The sequence below is a fragment of the Podarcis tiliguerta genome (genome assembly GCF_965153285.1).
Source record: "Podarcis tiliguerta genome assembly, chromosome: 6".
Taxonomy (NCBI): Eukaryota; Metazoa; Chordata; class Lepidosauria; order Squamata; family Lacertidae; genus Podarcis; species Podarcis tiliguerta.
Genome location: NC_139539.1, coordinates 4,477,338 through 4,496,396, shown reverse-complemented (window position 1 = coordinate 4,496,396; position 19,059 = coordinate 4,477,338). Strand labels below are relative to the sequence as shown.

Below are 19,059 nucleotides of genomic sequence, written 5' to 3'. Positions count from 1 at the left end.
AACCAGAACTCAACGGAGCTCAGTTCCGGCACCTCTCAGGTAGGCGCCATTGCCATTCAAAGAGAACAAGGGAGGCGTTCATAATGAACTCCAGCATCTCTTTTTCTAGAAAAATAGCGCAGAGAATAGCTCTTCTGGATCAGGCCAGCTGCTCATCTCATCCAGAATCCTGTTCTCACAGTGGCCAACCAAAAGCCTGTGGGAAACCTACCTATTTGTGTGTGGTTTTGCCCAATAAATTTTGGCAAGCAATTTCCCCTACTATAACACAGTTTTGCATATTATTATTCACTAATATTCAAAGTGTTGGTGCTGACCTTGAAGGCCCTAAACGGCCTCGGCCCAGTATACCTGAAGGAGCGTCTCCACCTCCATCGTTCTGCCCGGACACTGAGGTCCAACGCCGAGGGCTTTCTAGCAGTTCCCTCACTGCGTGAAGTGAGGTTACAGGGAACCAGACAGAGGGCCTTCTCGGTGGTGGCCCCTGCCCTGTGGAACATGGCAGGTCATGGCAATAAACAACTATTTTACTTTTAAATGACAACTGAAGGCGGCCCTGTTTAAGGAAGTTTTGAATGTCTGACACTGTATTGTTTTTAATATTCGATTGGAAGCTGCCCAGAGTGGCTGAGGAAACCCAGCCAGATGGACGGGGTATAAATAAATTATTATTATTATTATTATTATTATTATTATTATTATTATTATTACTACTACTAATACAGGTATATGCATATGTATATTCATTGCGCCCACCCAGTATACACATTTTTGTCCACATTTTTTGCACGTTAAAACCCCCAGAGAAGTGCAACGTTCAAAGGATGTCTACATTTGCTTTGTGTTCTGTTTCAGCAAGTGCATATTAGGCAGTTCTGCGTTATGTTGTTGTTGTTGTTCTTTAGTCGTTTAGTCGTGTCCGATTCTTCGTGACCCCCTGGACCAGAGCACGCCAGGCACTCCTGTCTTCCACTGCCTCCCGCAGTTTGGTCAAACTCATGTTTGTAGCTTCGAGAACACTGTCCCACCATCTCGTCCTCTGTCGTCCCCTTCTCCTTGTGCCCTCCATCTTTCCCAACATCTGGGTCTTTTCCAGGAAGTCTTCTCTTCTCATGAGGTGGCCAAAGCCTTGGAGCCTCAGCTTCAGGATCTGTCCTTCCAGTGAGCACTCAGGGCTGATTTCCTTCAGAATGGAGAGGTTTGATCTTCTTGCAGTCCATGGGACTCTCATACAGAACAACATACAGAACAACAAAATTGAAAAATCTACATAAGACATTCAAAACCCAACAAGCCTGCTATCCCAGCTATCCCAACCTGGTTAGCCCCCTAAAAACTCTGATGCCCCATTTTTTAATTCAATATACTCCCATATGGACTCCTCACAATGCGTTTAAAACCAAAATCACATTTGGGTAGAAACTTCCAAGAACTGGAAGTGACTCAGGGCATCATCTAGACTGACCCCACCAAAACCACAAAAAGTTTGATAACTTGCCCTCCACTCCACGGTTGGCACTGTAAGGAGCTCTGGGTACGAACCCTGCCTCATGTTGTTAAATCTTGTCCTGACTCCCACCCCACTGACCAGAGAGTGCAGACATTCCTGTTTGACCCCCTGTGACTCCCCAGATGCTGTTGAGGGATGGAAAATTCTTCCCAGACTTCCTCAGAGATCATCTTACTGCTGGGTTGGAGCCTAAGGATCAATGGGTCTAATTTTAGCAAGAAGCCACGATCCCTGCTGGATACAAATATCGACTTTCTTCATTTAAAAACACACCCACTCTCCAAGGCCCATTGACTCAAAAGCATCCGATGGATCTCCTTGTCTGCAAGACGGACAAAGAAATCTGGGCATTTGGTGTGCTGATTAAAATTTACTAAGTCAGCAGAGGCTTGTCTGCATTGATTGGGAACAATCAGAATGCTCTTCTGCTCTTCTGCTCTTCTCATAGATAAACTATGGAAGTGGAAAGCTTGGCCCTGGAAGGAGTAAATAAAAAGTAGTTAACTTATGGAACTCACTGCCACAAGATTTGTTGAGGACAGCCGCAGCCTCTAACTTGGAATCTGTGTTTTGATTTGAAGTTGGCATTCTACCCTGCAATAGCCAATGAATTATTATTATTATTATTATTATTATTATTATTATTAATTTATATCCCGTCCTCCCCAGCCGAAGCCGGGCTCAGAGCGGCTAACAACAATAAAAGTAACACAGCATTCTAAAATCAATTCATTTTAAAATCAATTCAAAATCAAATTAATGGCAGCCATTGGGCTAGAGTTCTGTGAGGATTACCAAAGGAGGGGATCAGACTGTGCTTTGGTCAAAGGCCTGGTGGAACAGCTCCGTCTTGCAGGCCCTGTGGAAAGATGTCAAGTCCCGCAGGGCCCTAGTCTCTTGTGACAGAGCGTTCCACCAGATCGGGGCCACAGCTGAAAAAGCCCTGGCTCTGGTTGAGGCCAGCCTAACCTCCCTGTGGCCCGGGACCTCCAAGATGTTTTTGTTTGAAGGCCGTAAGGTCCTAGGCCATATAGGACCAGGAAAGGCAGTCCCATAGGTAAGAGGGTCCTAGGCCATATAGGGCTTTAAAGGTTAAAACCAGCACCTTAAACCTGATCCTGTACTCCACCGGGAGCCAGTGCAGCTGGTATAGCACTGGGTGAATGTGATCCCGAGTCGAGGACCCCGTAAGGAGTCTCACCACAGCATTCTGCACCCATTGGTGTTTCTGGATCAGTCTCAAGGGCAGCCCCACATAGAGTGAGTTACAATAATCCAGTCTGGAGGTGACCGTCATGTGGATCACAGTGGCGAGATCAGGGGGAGGGAGGTAAGGAGCCAACTGCTTAGCTTGGCGGAGACGAAAAAATGCCGCCTTTATTATAGCTGCAATCTGCGCCTCCATGGAAAGTGAGGTGTCAAAGATTACACCCAAATTCTTAACGGATGGTGCTGGCACTAATTGCACCCACCGCAATGCAATGACACCTCTGAAATGTTGGACACCCTGTTTCTGTTTAAGGCTCTGGAGCAGGCTGGGCCAGATCTTCCGATCAATAGCCAATCTCATCGCCTCCGGAGGAGACTGAACGCTGGACAGTAAAAACAAAATTCCTCACCACAGCCCGCTGGGCCGACTGCACAGAACTCCCTGGCTGTGGGACAGCAGCTTGCACCCTAGATCACTTTACCTCGCACCTGTTGGCATCTCAGAGATTGGGTTTCGGATTAAGGAATGAGGACAGAGGCCCTTCTCTCCCCTGCCATCAGGAATCCTTCATTTCCTGGGGCCTAGATGGCTGCAGGCAATTTCTTTCACAGGCAGTTTTTCAGAGCTTATTTGTGTGCTACGGGCCTGGGGAAAACCCCTCTAGAGGAATGCAGTTTTGCATAATTATTATGTAAAGTCCAGTTTTGCAGGTTGACCTGGAAGCTCATAACTCAGCCACCAACTCTTTGGAGGACCCCAAGACATGTCAGGCAGTTTTCCTCATCTGTAAAATGGGTGTGTTAACCCACTATAATTGCTGTGTGTTGTCCTTCTGCTGACCTCGGCCTCTGTCTTGCCTTGTTTATATTTTACAATGTGTACTTTTGCTTGCTTGATTTATTACACATAAACCAAACCTCTTTTAATTTCTGATCTGAAGAAGCCTCCATGTGAGTAGTAGTAGTAGTAGTAGTAATAATAGTAATAATAATAATAATAATAATATATTACTTATACCCAACCCATCAGGCTGGGTTTCCCCAGCCACTCTGGGCGCCTCCCAACAGAATATTAAAAACATGATAAAACACCAAACATTAAAAACTTCCCTCAACAGGGCTGCCTTCAGATGTCTTCTAAAAGTCCGATTGTTGTTTATTTCCTTGACATATGATGGGAGAGCATTCCACGGGGCAGGTGCCACCACCAAGAAGACCCTCTGCCTGGTTCCCTGTAGCCTCACTTCTCGCAGGGAGGGAACCGCCAGAAGGCCCTCGGAGCTGGACCTCAGTGTCTGGGCTGAACGATGGGGGTGGATATCTCATGATATGTCCCAGGCCAGTAGGGAGATGATTTACAAAGCAAAAGAAAGGACACTGATAGACACCCTTCAGTCTCATGGGACTGAAATCAGCCGTGATTCCTGCATTGGAAGGAGTTGGACTATAAAATAATAATAATAATAATAATAATAATAATAATAATAATAATAATAATTTATTTATACCCCGCCCTTCCTAGTTCGAAAACCAGGCTCAAGGCGGCTAACAACAAATTTAAAACACTTAATTGTAAAAGCAGCATAAAATACAGTATAAAAACATGAATAACAATAAAATTCAAAATTCAGAAATCAGTTTAGGGGAAATAAGCATAAGATAATCCCCAGGGCTAGCTGGCTGAATTGGTCCTACTTGGGCCAGGGGAGAATTAGCTGCGGGGTCTCAGAGTGGGTCATCTTCATAAAAGGGAAGAGAAGGGAAATAAAAGATCAGGCTGAATTCAAATTAAAGGCCAGGTGGAATAGCTCTGTCTTACAGGCCCTGGGGAAGGAGGTTAAATCCTGCAGGGCCCTGGTCTCCTGCGACGGAGCATTCCACCAGGTCGGAGCCATCACTGAGAAGGCCCTGGCCCTGGTGGAGGGTAGTCTGACTTCCTTAGGGCCCGGGACCTCTAAACTATGGGGCCTTCCAAGTCTACGATTCTACCTCAAAACCGAAGACAAGTGCGTCGAAAAGGGGAAGGAAAGGCTTCCACCACACCCACGAGAATTCCACTGAAATGTTCTCTCTCTCCTGATGCTTTTTAAAATGCTGTTTCCGTTCTCCTTAATTGGCGGCGAATGGTGAAAATAAAACGCCGAATGCCTATCTGATGCAGCAGTTGTCCTGACGTCGTTGAGGAGTGGGAAGGGAGGAAGACCAGAACTGTGCCACACAGAAGGATGAGCGCCGAAGGAGGAGGTGGTCCCTGGGAGAAGGGTAGGATTCTGGCAGCCAAGCTGTGAGTCACTCAGCTTTGCAGCCGTCCTCTGAGCTCCTGAGTCACGGATCATCCTGCCACTCTGCCTTATTTTGGGAGAGGCAGAAGAGAGAGGTGCCACCCACAAACAACCCTGAGTCAGAATTCCACCCTACACACACCCCCAATACACACCCAACCCATATCCATAGGATCTCTTGGGCGGCAACTTTCCATCTTCCATATTATGTAACTAAAAGGTACATTTAATAGTACAGTCAGGGACGCGGGTGGCACTGTGGGTAAAAGCCTCAGCGCCTAGGGCTTGCCGATCGAAAGGTCGGCGGTTCGAATCCCCGCGGCGGGGTGCACTCCCGTTGCTCGGTCCCAGCGCCTGCCAACCTAGCAGTTCGAAAGCACTCCCGGGTGCAAGTAGATAAATAGGGACCGCTTACTGGCGGGAAGGTAAACGGCGTTTCCGTGTGCTGCGCTGGCTCGCCAGATACAGCTTTGTCACGCTGGCCACGTGACCCGGAAGTGTCTCCGGACAGCGCTGGCCCTCGGCCTCTTGAGTGAGATGGGCACACAACCCTAGAGTCTGTCAAGACTGGCCCATACGGGCAGGGGTACCTTTACCTTTACCTTTAATAGTAAAGTCATACCTCGGGTTACAGACGCTTCAGGTTGCGTTTTTTTCGGGTTACGGACGTGCCGAAACCCAGAAGTACCGGAACGGGTTACTTCCGGGTTTCGGCAATTCTGCATGCGCAGAACCCTGCGGGTTGCGAACGTGCCTCCTGCACAGATCAGGTTCACAACCAGAGTGTCCACTGTAGTGATAATAACAACGCTAAACAGGTTCACACAATCTAAGCTTAAAGCACGGAAGGAATAAGCAGGAAAACGATGAGCCCCACTGACTACCCCGGCCCATTGGCCACTATTTCAACAATATTTATTATTTATTTATTTATTTATTTATTTATTTGGAAATAAACTAAATCACACACACAATATTTTCTCTCCTGTTTCTCCTTCCTTTCCCCCCCTCAGTCGCCCACTCCCATCCTTTAATGCCTCGTGGGTAAATCCAGGAAATATGGGTTTTAGCGGAGTCCTTTAAATAACGCAGACAAAATCCAGACCCACAGGCATGGCCAAACTTGGCCCTCCAGTTGTTTTGGGACTACAACTCCCATCATCCCTGACCACTGGTCCTGTTAGCTAGGGATGATAGGAGTTGTAGTCCCAAAACAGCTGGAGGGACAAGTTTGGCCATGCCTGCCAGAGAGCAAAGGAAACCCTGAGGAACTTAACGAGTAAATGGGTCAAGAAGAGTGTGTAACGTGAAGGGGGGGAGAGAAAGGGGCTATGTCTTTCTTGGTTCGGGTCTGGTAGAAAGTAGGAAGACACTCAACAACACTTACAGGAGGTAAATTCCCTCAGAACTACACAGCCAGTCAGAGCCAATCATGAGTTACCTCAGCAAGAATCATGCCATTCTGATTGGTTACTTGGGGTGACCTTCACCACCCTCTTGGTTGGTTAGAATTAACCCTTAGGTTACTAATGGAATGATCTCTGTTGCTGCACTTCCAACAGAAACAGCTTTGGAAGGAAAGGAGGAGGGGAGAGACGCAAATTCCTCTTGGTTCTAGTTCCTCCTGCTCCTACTACCTGCTTTTGAAGGAAGTAAACAAGAGAGGGGAGGGGGAAAAGAAAGCATTTGTTTCTTGAAAGAACAGGCTAGACCACTATCTCTCAAGTAGGATGTGCTGGGCCCGGGGTTAACCCGAGCAACGCGGTCCAGGTCTGGTCCCGAATCCAAGGATTCCACGAGGAGTCAGTCCAACAGGGCCAAGGCAGGAAACCAGGCTAGGTCAGGCACAGGGTCTCAGGCAGGTTCCAGCAAGCAGCAATGTTGCTCCCGCAACCTGGGGCGGGATCCATCAGCCTTTTATCTCTGTCGGGGTAGCGGCCGGTCCTGATCCCCCGGTGACTTACCTCCCTGTCTCGCCCGAAGGCGAGCACTCCTCCTGCGAGTACTCAGGTCTCTCCTTCTCTCAGACCTCAGTCTCTGCAGCTCGGGATACGGCGGTGGGTTACTAGGCCCAGGGGCCACCTCAGCATCTCCTGACCCAACCGGTAGTGGAGCAGCTGTAAGTGATGGCCCAGCTGAAGGCAACGAGGTCATCCCCGCATCTGGAGCCAGGGCAGGCTCAGGCCCCTGACTCAGCCCAGCTGGTGCTTGTTGCAGGGGAACCTGTGAAGACCGGGACTCTTCAGGATCAGGCCCCAGACTTGGTCCAGATGATGCCTGAGGCAAAGGATTCAGTGTGGACTGAGACTCCTCTGGTTCCGAGTCTGAGCCTGAGTCCCAGGCCATCACATAGGGCCAGTCTTGGAGACATGCTTCACCTCAATATACAAAAGAGGAAACTGGAACATTTGCCTGCGCAAATGTTCCCAGTTGAGAGCTCCTCTGCAAACCTGACCCAGCAAGCTGGAGGGATGTGTCTCTGTCTACATGTGAGAAAGCCCCCCCCCCCCAGCTCACTGTTTCAACCTGCACGGTGGTTAGATCATCTGCCAGGAGCAGTGGCGTAGCGTGGGTTGTCAGCACCCGGGGCAAGGCAAGTAATTTGCACCCCCTAACCTGTGGATTTGCGCCCCCTAACCCTAACCCCCAGATGTTGCGCCCGGCCCCCCTGCACCCCCCACGCTACGCCACTGGCCAGGAGATCCACTTCTGAATGAATCTCTCCCCACCCTGGTTTGTGGGTTGAAACAGCAGGCTGGGGTTTCCTGCTCATGATAAGGAGAGTCATCTTCAACTATCTCAAGGGCTGTCACATAGAAGATGGAGACAACTTTCGCCCCCTGCTCTGGAGGTTAGGGCTCGAACCAATGGATTCAAGTTACAAGAAAGGAGATTCTGCCTGAAACATCAGGAAGAACTCTATGGCAGAAAGAGCTTCCATGGAACAGTTTCCCTTGGGAGGTAGTAATAACAATAACAATAAAACAATAACAATAATATTTTATTTATCCCCCGCCCATCTGGCTGTGTTTCCCCAGCCACTCTGGGCGGCTTCCAGCAAAATATTAAAATGCAATAATTCATCAAATATTCAAAACGTCCCTGAGCAGGGCTGCCTTCAGATGTCTTCTAAAAGTCAGATAGTTGTTTATTTCCTTGACATCTGATGGGAGGGTGTTCCACAGGGCAGGCGCCACTACCGAGAAGGCCCTCTGCCTAGTTCTCTGTAACCTCACTTCTCGCAGGGAGGGAACCACCAGAAGACCCTGGGAGCTGGACCTCATTGTCCGGGCAGAACAGTGGGGGTGGAGACGCTCCTTCAGGTGTACTAGACCGAGGCCGTTTAGGGCTTTCAAGGTCAGCACCAACATTTTGAATTGTGCTCGGAAACGTACTGGGAGCCAATGTAGGTCTTTCAGGACCGGTGTTACGTGGTCTCGGCGGCCGCTCCCAGTCACCAGTCTAGCTGCCGCATTCTGGTGGACTCCATTTCAGCGAAGGTCTTTAAACAGCGACTTTATCCTGTAGCAGTGATTCCTGCATCACAGCGGGCTGGACTAGATGACCACCAAAGGTCCCTTCCAACTCTGCAAGCCTATAATTCTCCAACGGGCCAAGGTTACCACCCTAGATGCCCGAGTGGAGGATACGAACCCTGGTCTCCCAGGCTCTAGTCCGGCACTGTAACCACTGCGCCACGCTGCCTCTCAGAAATTCTCGGCAGAAAGAAAAGAAATGAGTTGCAAGCAGACCTACAGACCCAACACTGGTCTCCCTCCACATCTTTTATCTTGGCATCCGGAGCCCGTCAGTTTTCCCTTTTCATCGCTTTGCAATCTCAAGTCAGCTGCGTGTTCTGAGCAGCGGGTGGAAAGTCGGGGGGGGGCGGGTGTCGTGCGCCCCCAAGAAGCAGCAGGAGGTGTGGGCTCTGCGCTAATGCGCGTGCAATTATGATCTGTATGTTTTGGAGGAGCATCATTGCCGCGTGACAGCTGGCAGCCGCCCCCTCCTTTGTCTCGCTCCCCTCCCCACGCAGGGGGCTGCTCATGTACACAGAGGAAAATGGGGGAGCCCGGGGGGGGTGTCTGGGGGGGAGTTAGGCAGTTGCTATAGCAGCCCCTGTGGGATGTGATCACTCAGCCCATGCTGCCAGGCGCAAAGACGCGCACAAATCCATACGGATCCCCCGAGGCTGTGCGTTATCTCCGCAAATCGCCAATCCGGGGCTGGAGTCAATGCAAATCTTTTAAAATATTGCCTCGGCTGAAGTGTGGCGGAGACATGAGGAATCGAAAGGCCACGGGCCTCTCAATCCTCTTGCATGACTTGGCCCGTTGTTGGCCTCTGAAAACCTACGGGTGCTTGTCTTCAGACGCTCGGATCCCGAATTTTAATTTATTTATTTATTTGGACGCTCTGGGGGAGCGGGTGCGTGGGTCTGTGTGTAGCTGGAGATGGGGACGTGAAGGGTCAAAGACGTTCCCTCTTTCCCTTAATCACAGGGTCTCCAAATCGTAGTCCCCTGCATTGTTATTGCACGTGGAGACCCCCCTTGTGGGGTTCAGAACGCGACTTTATGCCTGGGGAGGGAAAACTACTGTATAATTACTATTTATATCCTGCTTTTTCCCCAGATCAGAACTCCAGGCGCCTTGCACAAATTAAAACAACATGGATAAAATGCAAAAAAAGTAGAGCTAAAATCCTAGAAGGATAACCGCTATAAAGTAATTGAACTTTAATGGAATTGAAACAATGGAGGATAAAAAAAATCTATTAAAATACAGATAACAGAAACAGCACAGCACTTTGGGGGGGGGGCGGTCTTTACCTGTGGGTGGAAGGACAACAAGGAGGGAGCCAGTCTAGCCTCTCTAGGAAGGGAGTTCCAAAGGCTGGGGGCAGCCACTGAGAAGGCCCTGTCCCTCATCCCCACCAAAGGTGGGGAGCAGGGAAAAGGCAGGCAGGAAAGTGTTAAGCATCCCTCCTCACTAGCTGTCTCTTGGCTCAATCTCCTTCCCTAAAGCTCCTCTTTCAAAGCAAAACATTGTGCTTGCATGTAATGGGTAGTTAACATAGCTGTGTATCAGCCGAGATTCCTGCATTGTAGAGGGTTGGACTAGATGACCATTGGGGTGCCCTGCAGCTGTACATTTCTATGATTCTATGTGTAGTTGAGACTAATTGGTGCTGGGGATGGGGCTGGCCTTTTAACCCTCAGATCTGCAGGTTGCACTGGTGAGCCAGAATCTGAACTCATGCTTTGAGCACTCAAGATCCTAATACAGTGGTACCTCAGGTTAAGTACTTAATTCGTTCCAGAGGTCCGTTCTTAACCTGAAACTGTTCTTAACCTGAAGCACCACTTTAGCTAATGGGGCCTCCTGCTGCTGCCGCACTGCCAGAGCATGATTTCTGTTCTCATCCTGAAGCAAAGTTCTTAACCCGAGGTACTATTTCTGGGTTAGCGGAGTCTGTAACCTGAAGCGTATGTAACCCGAGGTACCACTGTAGTAATAATCTTATAAATCTGACTTTCATCGCCTGCCCTGTGGATTCCCATTGTTGGCCTTTGACTTGAATTTCGACTTTGGGAGTTACATTCTGGCACATGTGCACTGCAAATGCATTGATCCCTGGCAGGACCCCTGCTTTGAATGTAGAAGGACCCAGGACTGACTCTCAGCATCTCTAGGTAGGGCTGGGAACATTCCCTGCACAAAAGCTTGAAGAGTGCAGCTGCCAGTCCGTGCTGGCAATACTGAGCATTTGTTAGGTAAAGGTAAAGGGACCCCTGACCATTAGGTCCAGTCGTGGCCGACTCTGGGGTTGCGGCGCTCATCTCGTTTACTGGCCGAGGGAGCCGGCGTACAGCTTCCGGGTCATGTGGCCAGCATGACTAAGCCGCTTCTGGCGAACCAGAGCAGCGCACGGAAACGCCGTTTACCTTCCCGCCAGAGCGGTACCTATTTATCTACTTGCACTTTGATGTGCTTTTGAACTGCTAGGTTGGCAGAAGCTGGGACCGAGCAATGGGAGCTCACCCCGTCGCGGGGAATCGAACCGCCGACCCGCGATGCCAAAAAGATTTGGAGGGAAGTCACTTCTGGGTGCAGCACAATCCTCTCTGTGTTTCCTCAGAAGTAGGCTTCCTCCCTACTGTGGTGAGGGAAGTTCTTTGTCCTCTTCGGGGGAAGGCAGCCTCAGCTGGGAGGTTTAAGCAGGTTCCTTGACTTCAGAGGATCAGCCATTATAAAACATGGAGGGGAACATGGAAACTTGAACTCGCTACTCAGGAAAGCCTCCCTCCCTCCCAGGCACATTAACCCCTTAGTAGCTTTTAGCTGTGATTCCTGCATTTTGGGGAGCTGAACCAGACAACCCCTTGGGTCGCTTCCACCTCTACAGTTAGATGACTCTATTCTTCTTCTCCATGCAGTGGGTGTTAAACACTGTCGCCTATTCCAACACCTATTAAAGCAGGGCTTTGGGTTGCACAATCAGGACCTCAATACCTTCCTTCAAATCAGAACCAGTGAAGGCGGTGAAGGTCCTTTGTTGAGTGTCAGGAGGCGGTTGGAGGATGAATGGCGGCTAACAGATTGAGGTTGAATCCTGACAAGACAGAAGTACAGCTCTTGGGGGACAGGGGGTGGGCGGGTGTGGGGGACTCCCTGGTCCTGAATGGGGTAACTGTGCCCCTGAAGGACCAGGTGTGCAGCCTGGGAGTCATTCTGGACTCACAGATGTCCATGGAGGCACAGGTCAATTCTGTGTCCAGGACAGCTGTTTACCAGCTCCACCTGGTACGCAGGCTGAGAACCTACCTGTCCGCAGAGTGTCTCTCCAGAGTGGTGCATGCTCTGGTTATCTCCTGCTTGGACTACTGCAATGCGCTCTATGGGGGGCTACGTTTGAAGGTAACCCAGAAACTACCACTAATCCAGAATGCGGCAGCTAGACTAGTGACTGGGAACCAGTGCAAGTAGATAAATAGGTACCGCTGCGGCGGCAAGGTAAATGGCGTTTCCATGCACTCTGTTTCCATCACGGTGTCCCATAGCACCAGAAGCGGTTTAATCCTGCTGGCCACATGACCCGGAAAACTGTCTGTGGACAAACACTGGCTCTCTCAGCCTGAAAGCGGGATTAGCACCGCAACACCATAGTCACCTTTGTTAACAGAGAAATCTGAGGGCTCCCTTGGACAAAAAACAAGGACACCAGCCAGGAATACCAGAGCAAAACAGCAGCCAGTAGGCTTGGTCTTTATTGAAGATGGTCGCGACAGGACTCCCACCTGCCACAACGTGGAACAAGATGGAAGCCCCGAACAAAAGAGCCCTCAAACTTTTATTAGCTGCTAATTCCCATGTTACACCCCCCCAAACTACATCACTCATACATCACAGTTACATCATGAAAGGGGAGGTCTGGTGGCAGTAATCTGAGCATCCTGGACCCTGCCCCATGGTTCTCCTTGCCCTCCACCAAACACCCATCAAGTGTAACAAAAGAGATATTTACATTTCCCTGTTTCCCAGCCAAGTTAATCACACGGAGCAATGGATCCAAACTACAAGAAAGAAGATTCCACCTCAACATTAGGAAGAACTTCCTGACAGTAAGAGCTGTTCGACAGTGGAATTTGCTGCCAAGGAGTGTGGTGGAGTCTCCTTCTTTGGAGGTCTTTAAGCAGAGGCTTGACAACCATATGTCAGGAGTGCTCTGATGGTGTTTCCTGCTTGGCAGGGGGTTGGACTCGATGGCCCTTGTGGTCTCTTCCAACTCTATGATTCTATGACACCGTTTTGTCTTCATCTGGGCTTGTTGTTATTTCTGGAATGGCTACCTGTCTGGCACTCAGATATCAGGATGCCAGGGATTATCACTCAGGCAGAGGGGCTGCTGAGCAGCTGAGCTCACATGTCTAGATGAATTTCTGAAGTTTCCCCAGTGAGCCAGTACATAGGTACATTTATCAGCGAATTCTTACATTTGCTTTCGTGCAGCAGAGGCCCTTTGAATAAATAGGAAGAAACTGTGATGAAGTGTTTTGTGGGGACAAATCACAAAAGCGATTGTGCTGATTTTGGTAGTTGGCTGCATGTGAATGATATCTGCTGGAGGGGCAACCCCCCCCAACCTAAACATAAATTCCTGCAACACCTTTGAGTGGACTTAACTGTCCAGGGGTCCTTTACCTTTACCTTACCGCTGGGCTTTCAATGTGGCCATGCATGCTCTGCTTAGCCTTTGACTTATTTGTGCCGAAGGCTGAAACAATTAACTCTCCTAGCAATGGAATTTATAGCTATGAACACTGCAGGCTACAACTGGACCCCAAGTGAAGAACCCCTCAGCTCCAGCGGCCGAACTAGTTTGGCCACATTGCGGCAGAACCTGATGCTTGCGACACCATCCGTCAAGCCACCTGCCAGTGATGTGATGGGAGACATGGAACCCTGTGCAAACCCCAGACTGGCCCAGGACATTTTGCTGCATGCAAAATGCCCCCCCCCCCGGTATTTTGGACTGCAACTTCCACCATCCCATCGAGAGCCAGTGTGGTGTAGTGGTTAAGAGCGGTGGACTCCTAATCTGGGGAACTGGGTTCGCTTCCCCGCTCCTCCGCATGCAGCTGCTGGGTGACCTTGGGCCAGTCACAATTCTTTGAAGTCTCTCAGCCCCACTCACCTCACAGAGTGTTTGTTGTGGGGGAGGAAGGGAAAGGAGAATGTGAGCCGCTTTGAGACTCCTTAAAGGGAGTGAAAGGCGGGATATCAAATCCAAACTCTTCTTCTTCTTCTTCTTCATCCCCGGACTGGGTGAGTTGTGTATGTGATGGGCATTGATGGGAATGGTAGTTCCAAACTACTGGAGGTCACCAGGTTGGAGCAGGGTGCAGGAAACAGGGAGGTGAAGCGCTCTGACCAGTAGGGGGCACTGTTTTTCCAGATCCGTTCCTCCAGCGCCCCTGCTGGTCAGGATGCTTCCCACCTTCAGATATGTGTGTGAGTGCATTGAATGTTGATGCCAGATAGGATATGAGTTGGGTCTACGCTAGTCCCTGCTTGCACCTTCTTTTCTCTACACATGAGAAATCCACATAGCTCCTTGGGGGATGACAGAGATTAAAATAACCAAACAATAATTATAATAAACTGGGCGCTTTAGTGATGGCAGCCATGACAAGACCAAATAATGCCCATTTCAAAAATCTTAATAATAATAATAATAATAATAATAATAATAATAATAATAATAAATGATTTATACCCCGCCCTCCCCAGCCAAGGCCGGGCTCAGGGCGGCTAACACCAAATATAAAAACAATTGATTGAAATACAGCTTAAAAAACAAGATTAAAATACAACATTAAAACATTAAAATGCAGCCTCATTTCAGTGGAAACTTAATCAAAAACTTTTGCGGGATAAAAACGTCAAGTCTTCACCAAGGCTAACTTTCCAGACTTGTCCTACATGGGCCAGAAAAAAGCCAGGGAAGTCCCCAAATAGGAGTTTCATCACAGAAGGATAAAGGAAAATAGAAAGAGTGGCAAGATTGTCCAAAATCCTCTTGTTCTTGTTTTTAAAAATGTTTCCTATATTACAGCTGGGATAACTCAGTTGGGAGTGTTGAAATTTCAGCGTTTGGGGCTGGAGCCCCACGTTGGACAAAAAGATACCTGCATTTCAGGTTTCAGACTAGATGAGTCTCATGGTGTCTACAGTTCAATGATAATGCCTGATTGGGGATCACTACCTTCTCACTTTTAATGAGGGTGAAAGAGGAGAGCGCAAAATATGGTCTGAAGCTCAACATCAAAAAACGAAGATCATGGCCACTGGTCCCATCACCTCCTGGCAAATAGAAGGGGAAGAAATGGAGGCAGTGAGATTTTACTTTCTTGGGCTCCGTGATCACTGCAGATGGTGACAGCAGTCACGAAATTAAAAGACGCCTGCTCCTTGGGAGAAAGGCAATGACAAACCTAGACAGCATCTTAAAAAGCAGAGACATCACCTTGCCAACAAAAGTCCGTATAGTTAAAGCCATGGTTTTCCCAGTAGTGATGTATGGATGTGAGAGCTGGACCATAAAGAAGGCTGATCGCCGGAGAATGGATGCTTTTGAATTATGGTGCTGGAGGAGACTCTTGAAAGTCCCATGGACTGCAAGAAGATCAAACCTCTCCATTCTGAAGGAAATCAGCCCTGAGTGCTCACTGGAAGGACAGATCCTGAAGCTGAGGCTCCAATACTTTGGCCACCTCATGAGAAGAGAAGACTCCCTGGAAAAGACCCTGATGTTGGAGAAGATGGAGGGCACAAGGAGAAGGGAATGACAGAGGACGAGATGGTTGGACAGTGTTCTCAAAGCTACCAGCATGAGTTTGACCAAACTGCAGGAGGCAGTGGAAGACAGGAGTGCCTGGCGTGCTCTGGTCCAGGGGGTCACGAAGAGGCGGACACGACTGAACGACTAAACAACAACAACCATCTCACTTGCATCTGATTTGGAATTTCAATTCAGCTCCAAATTATATTTATGGCCTGCGGCGACCTCTAGTGGTGAGAGCTCTATTTGCACGCTCGACTTGGGGTTGACTTTCTTGCAAGTTGAGTTTAACTTGGATGATTCAGTCCAGTGCTGGATTTACGTATAAGCTAAACAAGCTATAGCTTAGGGCTTGGTATAGCTTGGTATCTGAAGAAGTGTGCATGCACACGAAAGCTCATATGAATAACAAACCTAGTTGGTCTCTAAGGTGCTACTGGAAGCAATTTTTTATTACTATCAAGGGAAACTGAAAAGTAACTTAAAAATTGTTTAATGTGAAAATGCAGCATAAAACATTAAAATTAAAAAGAAACCACAAAAGGTGGAGGTGGTGGAAGACAAATTAATGTGTGTATTGGAATTGTATGCGATTTGTGTGTTTGTGATTTGTGTCTCTGTAAATTTCTGAAAAATAAAATAAACAGAAAGAAACCAAGAACATGTTACAAAATACACCTCAATTAAACATCTGTTTCGCGGGCCACCTTGGGGGAAAACTCCCCAATTCAAAAGAACTTGAAAGCCCAGAAATAAGGTGGGACCTAAAAGTAAATATCTCAATGGTCAAAACCCAGGATAAAGAGATCAGTCCTCACACTCCAGTACCAAACTCTTGAGTTGCTTGTGTTAACCTGAATGTGTGGTATTATCCATTAAGAACATCCTCCTGTATTTCCTGTGGATTCTGACAGGTGTTGCACAGACATTGAACACAACTCAAAATACTTGAGAGAAAGTTCTTTATAAAAACTCAGTTTATTTCAAATTTTCAAAACTGTATTTACAGGATAACAAGATATAGCATGAGAGCGGAAAACAAAGAACGCAATAGTGGTAACTGTAATAAGTAAAAACATATTTTGAAAGCTTTCCAAAGCTTCTTAAGGAGTTAGGCTTTTCTTCAAAAATCTTATCTAAATGATCTCTCCATTCTTGTCCTGAAGGAGCTGGAGAAGTCAAGATAACTGAGAAGCTAAGGTGTCAAAATTGTCTGTCCCTCCCCAAGACTAGACTTTAATATTTATATGCTTGAACTCATATATATCAGCAATGATCTCTCATTTTTAAAATCTAATTCAAAATGTATTGGATTATCGCTCTTAAACAATGAACTGTCTGAATCCCAACTTCATCATCTAAATGCCAACCTTTCCTAAACGACGACTTTCCACTAAGCTCAAAACAAAACACTTTTTGTTCTAGGTTTGTGCTGCCTGCTGGTTACCTGTCATAGAGCTCTTTCAAAGCTTCAGAAAATATTCCCTCTTCGTGTTCATCTTGGTATATTAACCAACAACATTAAAAATACTAACTTGACCAACATCATTTCCTTGATAGCCACTTCCCGAAGCCTTTCTTTGGTTTCCCAGAGATAAGAATAAAAGAAAGAGATATTCGAATGAACAAAGATCTCAAATACCGTCAGATGGTAAAAGCAATTGAAGTCTTCTAGAATATAGAAATGTAATTTTAAACTATCAATAAAACTGGAGGAGGAAGGGGAGTTTGGCTGAAGTTTTTTGTTTGGGGTTTATTTTTCGGCTACATAGTACAAATTAACATTACAGAGGCAAATGTGGAAGAATAAAAGCTGAACATTGACTATTGTACCACAACTGTATTATACAAAGTTAATTGCTGTATCATTTAAACTGTAGAATTGTCAAATACATCAGTTCAGCAGCAAAAACAACAACAACAACAACAACAACAACAACAACAAACCATTTAGGAAACACTTTGAAGTGGACGGGGTGAAAAAGACAAAGATGAGACTGGTGGTCAGCTACATAAAGCTTAATATGAGAGTGGATACAACTCCTTTCTTCTACTGGATCATTGACAACAACCCAATCACAAAACAAAGATGACTATTTACAAAGTTCATTTAATATTAAGCTAAATTGTGCATTAAGGAGTGGCTTCTGTGATCCCAATCGACCTATTTTTGACTAATATCCATGACAAGGATACTATATTATTATTATTATTATTATTATTATTATTATTATTATTATATTGTGTCCTTCCTCCCAAAGGACCCCAGGTTTCTGCTCTGATGTCTCTTGGACCAGGTACAAGGCAGTGACACCAGAGTGTCACAATTTGATGGCCTCGGACTCTAAAGTCAACCAGAAATTATATCCACACCAACCCGCCAAACTCCCATGAATGGATTGCATGCAGAGGAAATGGGGATGATTAGTGGTATCAGTGGCGTAGCGTGGGGGGTGCAGGGGGGCCGGCCGCACCGGGCGCAACATCTGGGGGGGGGGGGCGCTCGCACTCGCAGCTCTCTGCCCCTACCTGGCTCACTCGCTCTCTCTCACTGCAGTGCTGGCTGTGCAAATCCGATCCGAGCCTCCGGGTCACCGCCCACTGTGGAGGGGAGGGTGCCAGGCGTGCGGTGCGGTGCGGAGAGAGAGCGAGGGACTATCTGGGGGAGGGACAGTGCAGCGGGGGGGGGCGCAAATTACTTGCCTTGCCCCGGGTTAGGGGGCGCAAATTATTTGCCTTGCCCCGGGTGCTGACAACCCACGCTACGCCACTGAGTGGTATATATAGACTGATCAGACTTCCATTCATGTGGTTGTGTGCATCTATTGACATTTGGAATCATGTGCTCCCTGGGTGAGGTTTGGGCCCTGCCTGGGCAATTTGCCATCCCTGGACTCCAGGCCACCATAGGAAGTGAAGCGCTTTGCTACGTCGGAGGTGCAACAGAAAGAAAAATACTTATTGTTTTATACTGTATTGGCCTGAATAGAAGCCTCACTTTCCCCCCCAAATTCCGACTGTGAAAAGTTAAAGTGTAGCATATATATGTAGCCAGGTGCACAGGGCAAACGCTTCCCTTTTTTAAAGGGAAATTCCCTTATTCCAAATAGGATTCCTCGCAAGAAAAGGGAAAAGTTGACAGCTATGGTCCCCTGTCTCCTCCCCTCCCCCTGTCTAGTATGCAGCCAGGAGCTGCAAGGAATGGAGAAGCTTATATTCGGGTATATTTTTTTTCTCCCACCTCCCTCCAATTTTAGAAGCGTGGCTTATACTGTATTCGGGTGCAGCTTATATTCGGGCCAATACGGTATATTGCAAGCGAAAAATGGCCAATTCGCTATCGGCAGAGTGGCTGCATGTCACAGAATATTCACCAACATTATTTGTCGGGCAGCTGTCATGCTTTGGCCCTCAAGCAGGGCTTGTGGGAATAAATACAGGGCAGATAGGAGGGGGAAATCTCAGCTTGCGAGGCTGCAGGGTTTGGGGTGTTGTGCCACCTTTTCTCCAGAGGAGCTGCTCCACAAGTAAATGGCAGACAGATATCTTGCAGGTAGAGCACAGTAAAAGCTGCCCCCGTCATGTCCATGCCTTTCACGCAGTTGGCTCAAAATGTTTTGAAACAAAACTGCCAAGGCGAGGTGAGATTTTACTGAGTCTTTTGCAGGAGGGTTCGCTGGAGACTTGATTCCCCCTGCTGCCGAATAAGGGGAG

General features: G+C 47.8%; 1 protein-coding gene across 4 annotated transcripts in view; it reads right to left on the bottom strand.

The window, feature by feature from the left end:
• The window catches only part of ANGPT4 (angiopoietin 4), a 210,665-nt gene that overhangs the window by 142,495 nt on the left and 49,111 nt on the right, over positions 1-19,059 (bottom strand). The gene's annotated exons all lie outside the window — the stretch shown is intronic.